The following is a 12,869-nucleotide window of genomic DNA, read 5'->3' as shown; positions in this document are numbered from 1 at the left end:
GTTTCAGGGAGGAACCTAGCAAAGCCCATCTGATCAAAGTCCTCTCTGTGCCCCATTGTCTTTAAATAGCCCTGAAAACGTTTATTTACCAAACATTAACTTTTTAATCTTCCTGTGAATTACCTTACTTCCCTTTGAAGTCTCAGAACCCTTTCCTCCTTCTTGGTCCAGAATAGCAAAGATACCTCATTTTGCCTTTATCGTCTGTGGAATTCATACTAATGTAGATTCCATGTGCACATGCAATAAATTTGATTTTCTCCTGTTAATCTGCCTTATGTCATTTTAATTGCCAGCCAAAAGAACTACAAAGAAGAAAAGTTAAGAGTGAGAGAGATGATGGAGAAGTCATAGATTGATAGATAGGGAGATAGACATTGTATTTTGCACCCCAATGTAAAATGTATTTTTACTGTGAATCATAAATGTTTTTTAAAATTTACCAAAATTGCATTTATACTCATACATATGTAGAGTTATTCATTTATCCACGTTGAGTACACTGATAATTAATTGAAAAAATAATAAAATGGTCTCTATCTTAGAGGACCTAGCATTCTCTAAAGAGAAATTGATATGTATACAATTTTAGTATGACATACATAAATTCTGGAATGTAGATTACAGATAATTTCTGGGAATGTGGAAAAAGAAGTAATAGCAGTTTTTTAAGAGTCTCTTGTTGACTCACATACTTCATTCTTCTTCTGAGAAATCAATATGCTAACATTCAATTAAAATATTTTTGAGATGCTAGTCCCATGTCTGTTTTTTTCTCTTCTTTAAATAGTGCATGTTGCTGCTGCTGCTGCTAAGTCGCTCCAGTCGTGTCCGACTCTGTGCAACCCCATAGCTGGCAGCCCACCAGGCTCCACCGTCCCTGGGATTCTCCAAGTGCATAGTTACTGGCAAATAATGGTGCTACAATATGAAATACTGTGTGGTGAGGTTGTGAAAATAGTAAATTCTTTCAACAATGTTAAACTATTTTCAAATGATATTTAGCCTCATACTTGAGAAAAATTGTATTTATTTTGAGGAAGAAATGACTGGAAAAAAATTTACCTACATAAAGTTCTCCTTTGTATGAAATGAGAAAACCTGGTCACAGTAAATCATCTGTCCTAATCTTTTCTCATATTATTAAAATAATCTGCAAACATACTGCAGCATAATATAAAATTTTAACAGTAATGTACATAAGAAATTTCATATTGATAAATATTGATGCCTTAAAAAATGTCAGTGAGTCAAAAGTATTTGGTAAATATAGCAGATTTAAAATAATAGGGACTAGAATTATATTTCAGAGAAAGCAGTGGCACCCCACTCCAGTACTCTTGCCTGGAAAACCCCATGGACAGAGATGCACGGTAGGCTGCAGCCCATGGGGTCGCTAAGACACGACTCAGCGACTTCACTTTCCCTTTTCACTTTCATGCATTGGAGAAGGAAATGGCAACCCACTCCAATGTTCTTGCCTGGAGAATCCCAGGGACGGGGGAGTCTGGTGGGGTGCCGTCTGTGGGGTCGCAGAGAGTGGGACACGACTGAAGCGACTTAGCAGCAGCAACAGCAGAATTATATTTTAATTTTTCTTTCCCTGAAATGCAATGTACTTTGGGTTGATTGGATCTACATTAAGTGCCAAATAGAGAAATAGTTTTATAAGAGGATTTAAAAAACACTTGCGAGTCTCTTGGACATAGCAAAAATTAGAATTCCAGTCAGAGTAAAAAGAACACAGCAGAGTGTCCTGCAAATGTAACCAAAACATGCTACCAATCTTTAAATAGAGTGCTTTCTTGAAACCTCATTAAACATACCCTGAATGAGTAACCTGTCTGTCCCCTTGGATTCTTAGTACATGCTTTTTGGAGAAGTAGTATTTATTCTTTCTCCAGCTCTAATTAATTTCTGTCATTATTCTTCATTTGGAGTCCATTAGAAGTTTCTATGTGGTCTGGTTCCAATGCACAATTTTAAAGTTAAGGAGCTTTTCTGGACAGTTAAATGTACATGTACACTGTGCTTCCCTACACTGTTGCATCAACTGGAGCATGTTTGCTATGTCGTGCTGCATGGAGTTTTTGTGCAACCTATTTCCAATGGGTAATAATGTTATAAAGTCATGGGAAACAGTTTGCTTTATTTTTGAAGTCCAAAGTCCAATCCTCTAAAGTTTATGCCCATATTAGGAGGCTGACTGAATGACCAAAAAAAAAAAAGGAAGGACTTTATTTTATTTAGCTTTCTGAAACAGCTTAAAATTTTATTACTTAACAATTTCAATATATTACATTTATATTAATAACAATTATAAACCATGGTAATAAAATCTCCAGGTCACTAGTTTTTCTAGCAAAAAGTCTAGATTTTTCTACTGAGAATCTTGGGTTTCTCATTATAAATACTGTGTGTCTGTGTGTCTGTTTGTGTGAGTGTGTGATAAACTATGAGAATTTCTATATGATCAACATAAACTGGCTTTATATATTGAAAATATCTATTTATTTCCTTGAGAATTTTTTCTTTCAAGATTATGTGGTACTTTAAAATACAATCAATTTGTCTTTATTCTTATATCTCCTCTGGTATATGATATATGGTTAATTCATCCAGAGCAAGAAATGTATATAAGGATTTATACTCACTAAGACTTATCTCATACACTAATTACATTTGATTCTCTCAATAACCATTTGAATTAAACATAGCATGAAATATTTCTGTTGTCAATTTACAGATAAGAAAACTGAAGCCTAAATCCGTGAAGCTATTTGCTTAAGAATGCTGACCTTAAAAACAAAACAGTCAATTATTTTATTAATATCAGCAAAAATATTTTGTTTAGGAATAGCAGAGAATCACAATTCATTACAAGCAAGTTATGGCAAAAACCACAGGCAAGTCCAAGAAACAAAGATGAGGAACATTATTTTATAGAAAAAAAGGAGGAAGTTGAGAGGGATTGTTTCAAAAAGAAGCTCACTGGAGAAAAGTGAGAATGCAGCATAATGACAGTTTCTCATTGGCCAAGTTGCTGGGGTAATTGATTTCATATAGGAGATGCAATGTGCATCTGTCCCTCTCGAGACCTAAAGTCAATGATTCTTTTCTGATGATTCTTCTTTTGGGTCTGTAATTAACAATTCTTCCTATAATTGACTTCAATTGGTACTGCATGAGAGCTCCCCCTTCTGGCCTCCCAACTCTAATTAATGAGGTTTCCTTATTATAAATTTTCATAAGAGCATAGTAGTAACAGGCAGGGCATAAATGCATATATCATGACTCTAAATTCTCTGTTTTTCAAATTACCTGAATATGAGAAAAAGCAAAATTTCAACTGTGTTAGGATTCTGCAGAGACAGAATCAGTAAGAGATTCATAGATACGTATATAAGAAGATTTACTGTAAAAAAAGGTTCACGTAATTATAGAGGCTTAGAAATCCCAAGATCTGCCATTTGCAAGCTGGAGAACCAGGAGAGCTGGTGATGATGTAATTCAGTTCTTTTTGAAAGGCCTGAAAATGGGTAGCTGAGGTACAAGACCTTCTGAGTCAGAAGACCCAAGAACAAGGAGCACCAATGTTTGAGAGCAGCAGAGGGTGGTTGTTTCAGTTCAGAGAGAGAGAATTCACCCTTCTTTCACTTTGTTCTACCCAAGCCTTGAATGGATTGTAAGATGCCCATTTACATTGGTGAAGGCCATCTTTTTTATTTAGTCTTTTGATTCAAATGCTTATTTCATCCTGAAATCTGTTCACAAGCACACCCAGGAAATCCTAGCCCAGTCAAGTTGACACATAAAATTAACCATCACACCAGTATTCTTAGCATAGTCCATGACTGCTGACAATATGCAAAAATTCATTTTCTAAAAGCTTCATAACACCATATTTCTGCCCCGATAACTTAACCCTCCCTACCCCTCTACTTCTTCCCTCCGCAGGCTACCTGTCTTAGTGTTTCTCTGTCCTGAGTCCAATTTCAGCAGGGTGTGGAAACATACAGTAGTGAAAAACCCTACAAAACTCAGTGGCGAGTTGAAACCTAGGGGGAATAATTTGATCAGGGAATGTTTATCTAGAAGGGCCCACTGTTGCTAGCACTGTGCCAGGTGCTTTCTATATTGTAATTCTCCTGTTACACACAACAATCTATGACTTGGGCATTTGCAACCCAACTCTAGAAAGAGCTGAGATATGGAAGAGTAAAATTAATTGCTGCTAAAATTCCCTGAGGCAGGTAGGAGCCTGGGATCAATCCAACATCCATGTAGCCTGAAATCTAGGATCTTTCCTCTATACCAGTCTCTAAGGATATGCTTGCAAGGGTGTTTTTTTCTGAGATGCGTTTTCTGAAGAAAGTTTTTGAGTTGTTGTTGTTATTTCGTTGACCTTTGTTCAAAGATATAGGAACAGCTATTGTTTTTTAAACAAGGAGTTTGCATCAGCTATTATTTTCACTTACCTAAGAAGACCTGATGTATACAATGAACCTAGAACTTCCCCACTCAGATCATAGGAAAGGATTTTCTCTGAGAAGCAATGCAAAGTGTGATTATCAAACAGGACTGGATTGAAACCAAAAGCAGTTTTTATAACAATTGTCAAAGAAAGTCAAGGTTAAACTGCATAACATGATGTTGGTTTCTAGATTAGCTATACTCCATAGACAACATATTTAATTCATGACAGTTTTTGCAACCCAAGCAATAAGAAGAGAGCTTGCAAATCATGTACTGCTGGATAACGACAATCAGGAAAACAAAACAACAGTGTGAGAAGTGCTTGTTAAAATTTTAAGTAGATATCTGTCCCTTGAAAGAATTTGTTCACACACAGCCACCAAAATAACTTATTTTCTAATGTCCACACTAAGAGTTCATAAATCACTTTTTAAGAATGTAAATTATCTCTTCACTTCAGTAAAACTATTAATTCTTATATTTATTTATTTATTTGTAGCACATGATATTTCAGTTAGATACATCGAATCTAAAACAATGCAGTTAATTTAGAAATAGACTAGTGAGAAGTCAGTGAGATGGACTGGTCTGTAACCAATAGTGTTCACAAAGTAAATCAATATTCCCCAGTTTACAGGGAAATATACACAAGTAAATCTCATCTTATATATTTAGTTTATAAAATAAATCAATTATGCTTTTTTCAATGTAGATGGACCTGTTGCAGTCCTTCTAATATAGCTGAGACAGGTTACAGTTTATCAAGACAGCAAGAATATTTATAGTCAAATTTTCTGGGTTATAATAAGTGTTAAATTTGAAGAACATTTAGACTATTAATTTCATTTTACTAATTGCTATAAAAGAATCCCCCTTCGCCCCTCTCTCCCAAAATATCATTCTCCTGTTTAAATTTCTAAGTAAATTTGAGAGATATTTCTATACATGCAGTATTAAATTGTATACTGATAAAACAAAATATCAGAGAAAATGTTTTCTTCCACAGTGCAACTGGCTCAAAAAAAACAGACTAGATTGAGTACCAATCTTCAGAATGCTTGGAACTTTTATAGGACCCTTGAGGAATTGCCCTGGGTCAGATAATTCCTCCTGTTTAGTTAATTCCCTGGGAATTACGAACCTTTTTTTTGCTATAGAAGGAAATATTAACCCTTCAATGGGATGCTCTCAAGTCAAGGAATAAAACTGTGTTTTGTGATTAACCTTCATTTTTCAAGTGGCTGAAGGATTGAATAAATCTTTGAGATAAAGTAGTTTCCATCAAACATTTTAATCCACTAACAGATGGGAACTAAAAATAGCTCTGGCATAAAAGTTTTAGTGGAAAAGCCAAATAGAGAGGCATGTTCACCAACCACTTGAGAATCCCCCAAAGGCAATATTTGCCTCCCATAAGGGAGCAACCCTAATGTTAAAACTACTGGTGAAACAGAATTTTTCCATAAACTAAAGAAAGAGTACAAATATTTTAACAATTAACCATCAAAACATGTTTTCCAATTTAAGGTTTATAATAAATGAAGTATAATTGTAATGTTTTGGTATATAAACAAAAAAATTATTCTTATATATTTTTTAAAAAGGCATGGACTTGACAACTTCAAAAACAATGTTCGGAAAAAACAGTTAAAAGTTTGTAAAAATGTAAATTTCTACCTCACACAATACATATAAGAAAAATTGCAGATTTTAAAAGACAAAATCTTTTATAGGGGGAATAAAAGAACTAAATGTTAAACTTACATAAGAACCACATACCGGCAACCATAAAAGCAAAATGAACTAATAGGTACACATATCTATAACTTAGGGAAAATTTTTCTAAGATAACATAAATGCAAGTATTTATCATAAAAAATTAAATATTTGCTTTAAGAAATGATTCCTTAAACAAATTTAAGAGAAATTATAAATTGGACAGCAAAAGTAAAGCAAATATAAGGAAGAATTAATACTCAGACTATAAAGAGCTCTTACAATCAATATGAAAAGTCAACAACATAGAAAAATGAATGAAAAAAATACATATGGTAAATGAATGTATAAAAAAATTCTTTAACTTCTGGATGATAAGGGAGATAAATATTTTAAAAATTATTTTATATTTTTAATCCATTAGATTAGCAAAATATAATTTATAGTATTGTTAATATCCAGCATTGGAGAGAAAATGGATACATAAACTGTTTGTGGGAGTATTACTTGGGAATGCCTTTTTAGAAGGCAATTTAACTAGAATATTCTTATTTTAAACATTAATATCAGCATAGACTCCAGTGGTTATGATCACAGGAATCTATTCTAAAAATCTTTCTCATATGCATAAAAGTATATGTGTTAAGAATTAAATTATGGTATTATGCATGTATGTGTGTGTGTGTTAGTTGCTCAGTTATGTCTGACTCTTTGCGACCCCACAGACTGTAGCCTGCCAGGCTCCTCTGTCCATGGGATTCTCCAGGCAAGAAGACTGGAGTGGATTGCCATTGCCTTCTTCAGGTATTATGCATAATAGCAGACAAAATGTTGAAATATTTTAGATTCCTAGGTTCTACAGTCAGACAGCCTGTGATCCAATCAGGGTGCTTTGCGCACTAATATATGGCCTTTTATTTGATTCCTTGATTTATTCAATATTTCAGAGTTGTTATAAAGATTAAATAAGATTATTTAAGTAAAGGGTTTAGAACTCAGTAACAGAGACTATCCACTACCTATTATATCTTCATTTATTAATAGTATCAGAATCCTGGTTTTATAGGGACAGCAATATATTCAACTATAAAATGTATATATATATATACATATATGTGTGTATATATATATATATATATATATATATATATATATATATATATAAATTTCCCAGCCTTCCTTACATCTAAGGATATTCAAGTGACATACTTCTAATCAGTATGATGTAAGCAAAAAAAAAAAAAATCACTGAGTACATGTATTCATTTCCTAAGGTGTCGTAATAAACCACAAACTGGGAGGCTTACAACAATGCAAATTTATTTTCTCACAATTTCTAGAAGATAAAAGTCCAAGATCAAATTGTTGGTAGAGTTGGTTTCTTCTGAGGCCTCTTTCTTTGGCTTATAGATGGTCACTTTCTCCTTGGATCTTCACACGGTCTTTTTCTGTGTGTGTCTGTGTCCTAATCTTCTCTTTGTATAAAGATACCAGTCACATTAGCTTAGAGCCCATTAAAATAACCTCATTTTGACCTAATTACCTCTTCAAAGACCCTATCTCTAAATACTGTCACGTTCTGAAATACTAGGAATTAGGAATACAAAATACAAATTGGGAGGGGGTGACACAATTCAGTGCATAACAGTACAGTTTGCAAGAAAGCACTTTAACAGGGGCATAAGCTTTATTTGTGTGTTGTATTTTTTTCCTTCATTTGACCAGGAATGTGGATGAGAAGCTGCAGCTGGAATAGCCATTTTGTGATCTGGAAGGGAAAACCAGGAGAATCTCAGAATCCCTGACCCTGATCTGCTAAGAATTCAGTAACATCATCAACTAACCCCAACTCTGAGCATCTTGATAATTGTATGGTGGAAGAGGAAAGTTAGAGCTTATTATTTAGAATTTCTGCTACAGGTAACTGAACCCAAATCCACTTTGATGAGTAATGTTCAATGAATTCCAATTCCAAATAATTATAATTAAAATTCAAGAAAAAAGGAAACCTAAATGTTTACCAATAGGGGAGTGTTTTGAAAAAATAAGGTGATCTACATTATGAAATATTTTGCAATCACTGAAGAAAAATATGAAGAAGATAGATACAACTAACAAGTAAAACTTTCCAAGAGCTGTTATGAAGTGAAAAAAAAATGAAGTTGCAGAAAACAGACACATTTGGTTTTAAATTATACATAAGCATGTATGTATATAAATGCATTAAACTTCTATGGGGATACAGAACTGCATTATTTAAACCTTTAATAAGAAATATTTATTGATGCATTATAAATAAAATAAAAAGGAAAATATGCTTTGTGAAATTATTCAGATTACTACCTTTCCTTGCAAATGTGTACAGTTTACACACAATGCTTCAATTAAAATTTTTGAATTACAAAAATCAAACCATATCTTAAGTTACTAATTGATCCAAAAAAGACATAAAATTTCCTAGAAATATCCAAAACTTTGACTTTGTTGGGGAAGATGCCACACACCAATTTATAACAAGTATTTTATGAATAAATTTATAATTCAAATTGGTTTTCTGTGAAGGACAAATCTAATTTAACAAGTTATAAATGTTGTATTAAATTACGTTGAGAACTCCACTAACAGCATGACAGTGTTAAGTGCATTGCTGACACATTCGCCAAAGAACCTGGTAAAATAAAAATTTTAGAGAAACAACTACTTAGAGTCTTTGGAAATGACCCTAAGGGTATACAGCAAATGAAGAAACACTCATTCAAGAAAATCTACTAAAACTCACTAAGAACAATGAGAATCTATAGCATTTGAAACAAGATGGGTTTCCTTTTCCTATCTCAGATCAGTGAAAGAGAAATACCCTTGAGAACACAGGGTTTCCCTCTCTTCCCAGCTTCTAGTTAGAAGTTTATATTCCTAACGGGGCAAGGTGTCAGCATTCACATCCTACCTCCAGTTATCTGTTGTTGAGGCAACCCCTATCAAAACCCAATCCTTTTTTTTTTTTTTTTTTTTTGCAGAAATGGGCAAATGCTAAAATTCACATTCAAGGGAACCCTGAATAGCAATAACATCTTTGAAAAAGAACAAAACTGAAAGACTCACACTTCCTGATTTCAGAATGTATTAAAAAGCTAAAGTAATCAAAATTTGTGGTTCTGGCATAGAATAGACAAATAGACAAGTAGAATTGAGAATATAAAAATAAAGTCACCTCTGTGGTCAATTGATTTTTGACAAGGATGAGGAGACCATTCGACAGGGAAAGAACAGTCTTTGAAGAAAGTTTTCCGGAAAACATCAACATGTAAAAGAATGAAATTGGACCTTTACCATGCACATATACAAAAAAAATTTTTAAAGAAAACAGAAATTAAACTTGATTATAAGTTCATCAAAGAGCATCAAAGGGCACTATCAAGAGAGTGAAAAGACAAAAAGTTCAACAAACGGTGCTGGAGTAACTGGACATCCACATGCAAAAAAAATGAATCTAGACAAAGGTCTTACACCCTTCACAAAACTTAACTCAAAATGGATCACAAACCTAAATGTAAAATGCAAAACTATATAAAACTGCTAGAAGATACTGTAGAAGAAAATCTAGATGACCTTTTTTATGGCAATGTTTAAGCACAACACCAGTGGCACAATCCATGAAAAAAAAATTTGACAAATCAAACTTCATTGAAACTAAAAATTTCTGCTCTTCAGAAGATGATGTCAAGTGAATAAGAAGACAAGATAAACTGAGAGAGACTATTGGCAAAAATGCACCTGATAAAGGACTGTTATCCAAAATTCACAAAACTCTTAAAACTCAACAGTAATCAAATTCAATAATAAGGAAACAAACAACTTGATTTAAAAATGAACCTTAACAGACCAAATAAGAAATGCAGATTCCATATAAGCTTGTGGAAAGATGGTCCACATTATATGCCAATGAAAGTGAAAGTGAAGTCGCTCAGTCGTGTCCGACTCTTTGCGACCCCATGGGCTGTAGCCTATCAGGCTCCTCCATCCATGGGATTTCCAGGCAAAAGTGCTGGAGTGGATTGCCATTTCCTTCTCCAGGGGATTTTCCCGACCCAGGAATCAAACTCGGGTCTCCAGCATTGCAGGCAGATGCTTTACCATCTGTGCCACCAGGGAAGCTTATATGCCAGTAGGGAAATGCAAATTAAAACAGTGATATATCACTACACATCTATTAGGATGGTCAAAATCCAGAACACTCACTATAACAAATGCTAGCAAGAATGTAGAGCATAGGAATGCTCATTCATTACTCTTGTGAAAGCAAAAATAGTACAGCCACTTTGGTAGACTATTTGGTTGTTTCTTACAGAATTACACATACTCTTACTAAATTATCCAACAATCCACTCCTAGGCATTATCCAAAGAAGTTGAAAACTTCTGTCCACACAGAACCTGCACACAGATGATTATAGTAGCCTTATTCATACCTGCCAAAATTTCAAAGCAACCATAAGTCCTTCAGTAGGTGAATGAACAGACAAACAGTGGTCCATCCAGACAGTGCAACATTATTCAGCACTGCAAATAAGTGGGCCATCAAGTCATGACAAACATGCGGGAAACTTGAAGTCAATCTGAAAAGGCTACATACTACATGATTCCAACTCTATGACACTCTGGAAAAGGCAAAACTATGGGGACAATAAAAAGATCAGTGGTTGCCAAAGGTTGTGGGGAGGGTGGGATGAATACGTAGAGCACATGGAAGTTTTAGGACAGTGAAAACGCTTTGTATGATACCATAATGGCAGATATGTGTTGTTATAGACTTGTCTAAATCCATAGAATGTATAAGGAGAACAGTGAATGGCAGAAAAAGCTATGATCTTTACGTGATGATGTAATATTAATGTAGATTTATCCATTGTCACTAATGTACCACTCTCGTGGGGGATACTGATGATGAGGGAGACTGTGTGATGTGAGGGCAGGAAATAAATGGAAAATCTCTGTACCTTCCCCTCAGTTTTACTGTCAACCTAAAACTGCTCTAAAAAAATAAAGTCTAAATTAAAAAAAAAAAAGAAGACAGCCCACAGAATGGGAGAAAATATTTGTAAGTCATACATCTAATACCCAATTGGGGGTACAGAATCAGTGGTACAGAATCTGCTTACCAATGCAGAAGACATGAGTTCGATTCCTGATCCGGGAAGATCCCACATGCCTCAGAGCAATAAGCCTGTGCACCACAACTGCTGAGCACGGGCTCTAGAGCCCTGGAGCCACAACTACTGAGCACACGTGCCACAGCTACTGCAACCCATGTACCCCAGAGCTTGTGCTTTGCAACAAGAGAAACCACCACAGTGAGAAGCCCGCACACTGCAACTAGAAAATAGCCCCCCACTCACTGCAACTAGCGGAGGCGGCAATGGCACCCCACTCCAGTACTCTTGCCTGGAAAAATCCCATGGATGGAGGAGCCTGGTGGGCTGCAGTCCATGGGGTCGCTAGGAGTCGGACACAATTGAGCAACTTCACTTTCACTTTTCACTTTTATGCACTGGAGAAGGAAATGGCAACCCACTCCAGTGTTCTTGCCTGGAGAATTCCAGGGACGGGGGAGCCTGGTGGGCTGCCGTCTATGGGGTCGCACAGAGTCGGACACGACTGAAGCGACTTAGCAGCAGCAGCAGCAGCATGCTGATGTTTTGGGGTTTTTTTTCTTTTTGAATTTCTAAAGCCAAAATATATATTCTACAATTGATGTGAAGATTTAATATGGTAAAGTTTAATTTGCTTTGGTTTCCTTTCTATAAAGTGGCTGAACATTTTCTAACACCATACGCAAAAATAAACTCAAAATGGATTAAAGATCTCAACGTAAGACCAGAAACTATAAAACTCCTAGAGGAGAACATAGGCAAAACACTCTCCGACATACATCACAGCAGGATCCTCTATGACCCACCTCCCAGAATATTGGAAATAAAAGTAAAAATAAACAAATGGGACCTAATTAAACTTAAAAGCTTCTGCACAACAAAGGAAACTATTAGCAAGGTGAAAAGGCAGCCTTCAGAATGGGAGAAAATAATAGCAAATGAAGCAACTGACAAACAACTAATCTCAAAGATATACAAGCAACTCCTACAGCTCAACTCCAGAAAAATAAATGACCCAATCAAAAAATGGGCCAAAGAACTAAATAGACATTTCTCCAAAGAAGACATACAGATGGCTAACAAACACATGAAAAGATGCTCAACATCACTCATTATCAGAGAAATGCAAATCAAAACCACTATGAGGTACCATTTCACGCCAGTCAGAATGGCTGCCATCCAAAAGTCTACAAGCAATAAATGCTGGAGAGGGTGTGGAGAAAAGGGAACTTTCTTACACTGTTGGTAGGAATGCAAACTAGTACAGCCACTATGGAGAACAGTGTGGAGATTCCTTAAAAAACTGGAAATAGAACTGCCTTATGATCCAGCAATCCCACTGCTGGGCATACACACTGAGGAAACCAGAAGGGAAAGAGACACGTGTACCCCAATGTTCATCGCAGCACTGTTTATAATAGCCAGGACATGGAAGCAACCTAGATGTCCATCAGCAGATGAATGGATAAGAAAGCAGTGGTACATATACACAATGGAGTATTACTCAGCCATTAAAAAGAACACATTT

At 35.2% G+C, this 12,869-nt stretch overlaps 1 long non-coding RNA gene across 3 annotated transcripts in view; it reads left to right on the top strand.

The window, feature by feature from the left end:
* The window catches only part of LOC139184094 (uncharacterized), a 63,904-nt gene extending 51,300 nt beyond the window's left edge, over window positions 1–12,604 (top strand). For 2 of the 3 annotated variants that reach the window (XR_011567557.1, XR_011567555.1), the window contains 2 exons: window positions 6,918–6,996; window positions 7,918–8,507. This is a non-coding gene — a long non-coding RNA (uncharacterized lncRNA). Of the gene's footprint in view, window positions 1–6,917; window positions 6,997–7,917; window positions 8,508–9,209 lie in introns of those variants that run through there. The other variant, XR_011567558.1, reaches the window with a different exon arrangement.
* Window positions 12,605–12,869: the final 265 nt, after the last annotated feature.

Source organism: Bos indicus, chromosome 1, assembly GCF_029378745.1.
Source record: "Bos indicus isolate NIAB-ARS_2022 breed Sahiwal x Tharparkar chromosome 1, NIAB-ARS_B.indTharparkar_mat_pri_1.0, whole genome shotgun sequence".
In the NCBI taxonomy this organism is placed as follows: domain Eukaryota; kingdom Metazoa; phylum Chordata; class Mammalia; order Artiodactyla; family Bovidae; genus Bos; species Bos indicus.
This window is presented reverse-complemented; position numbering and strand designations above follow the sequence as displayed.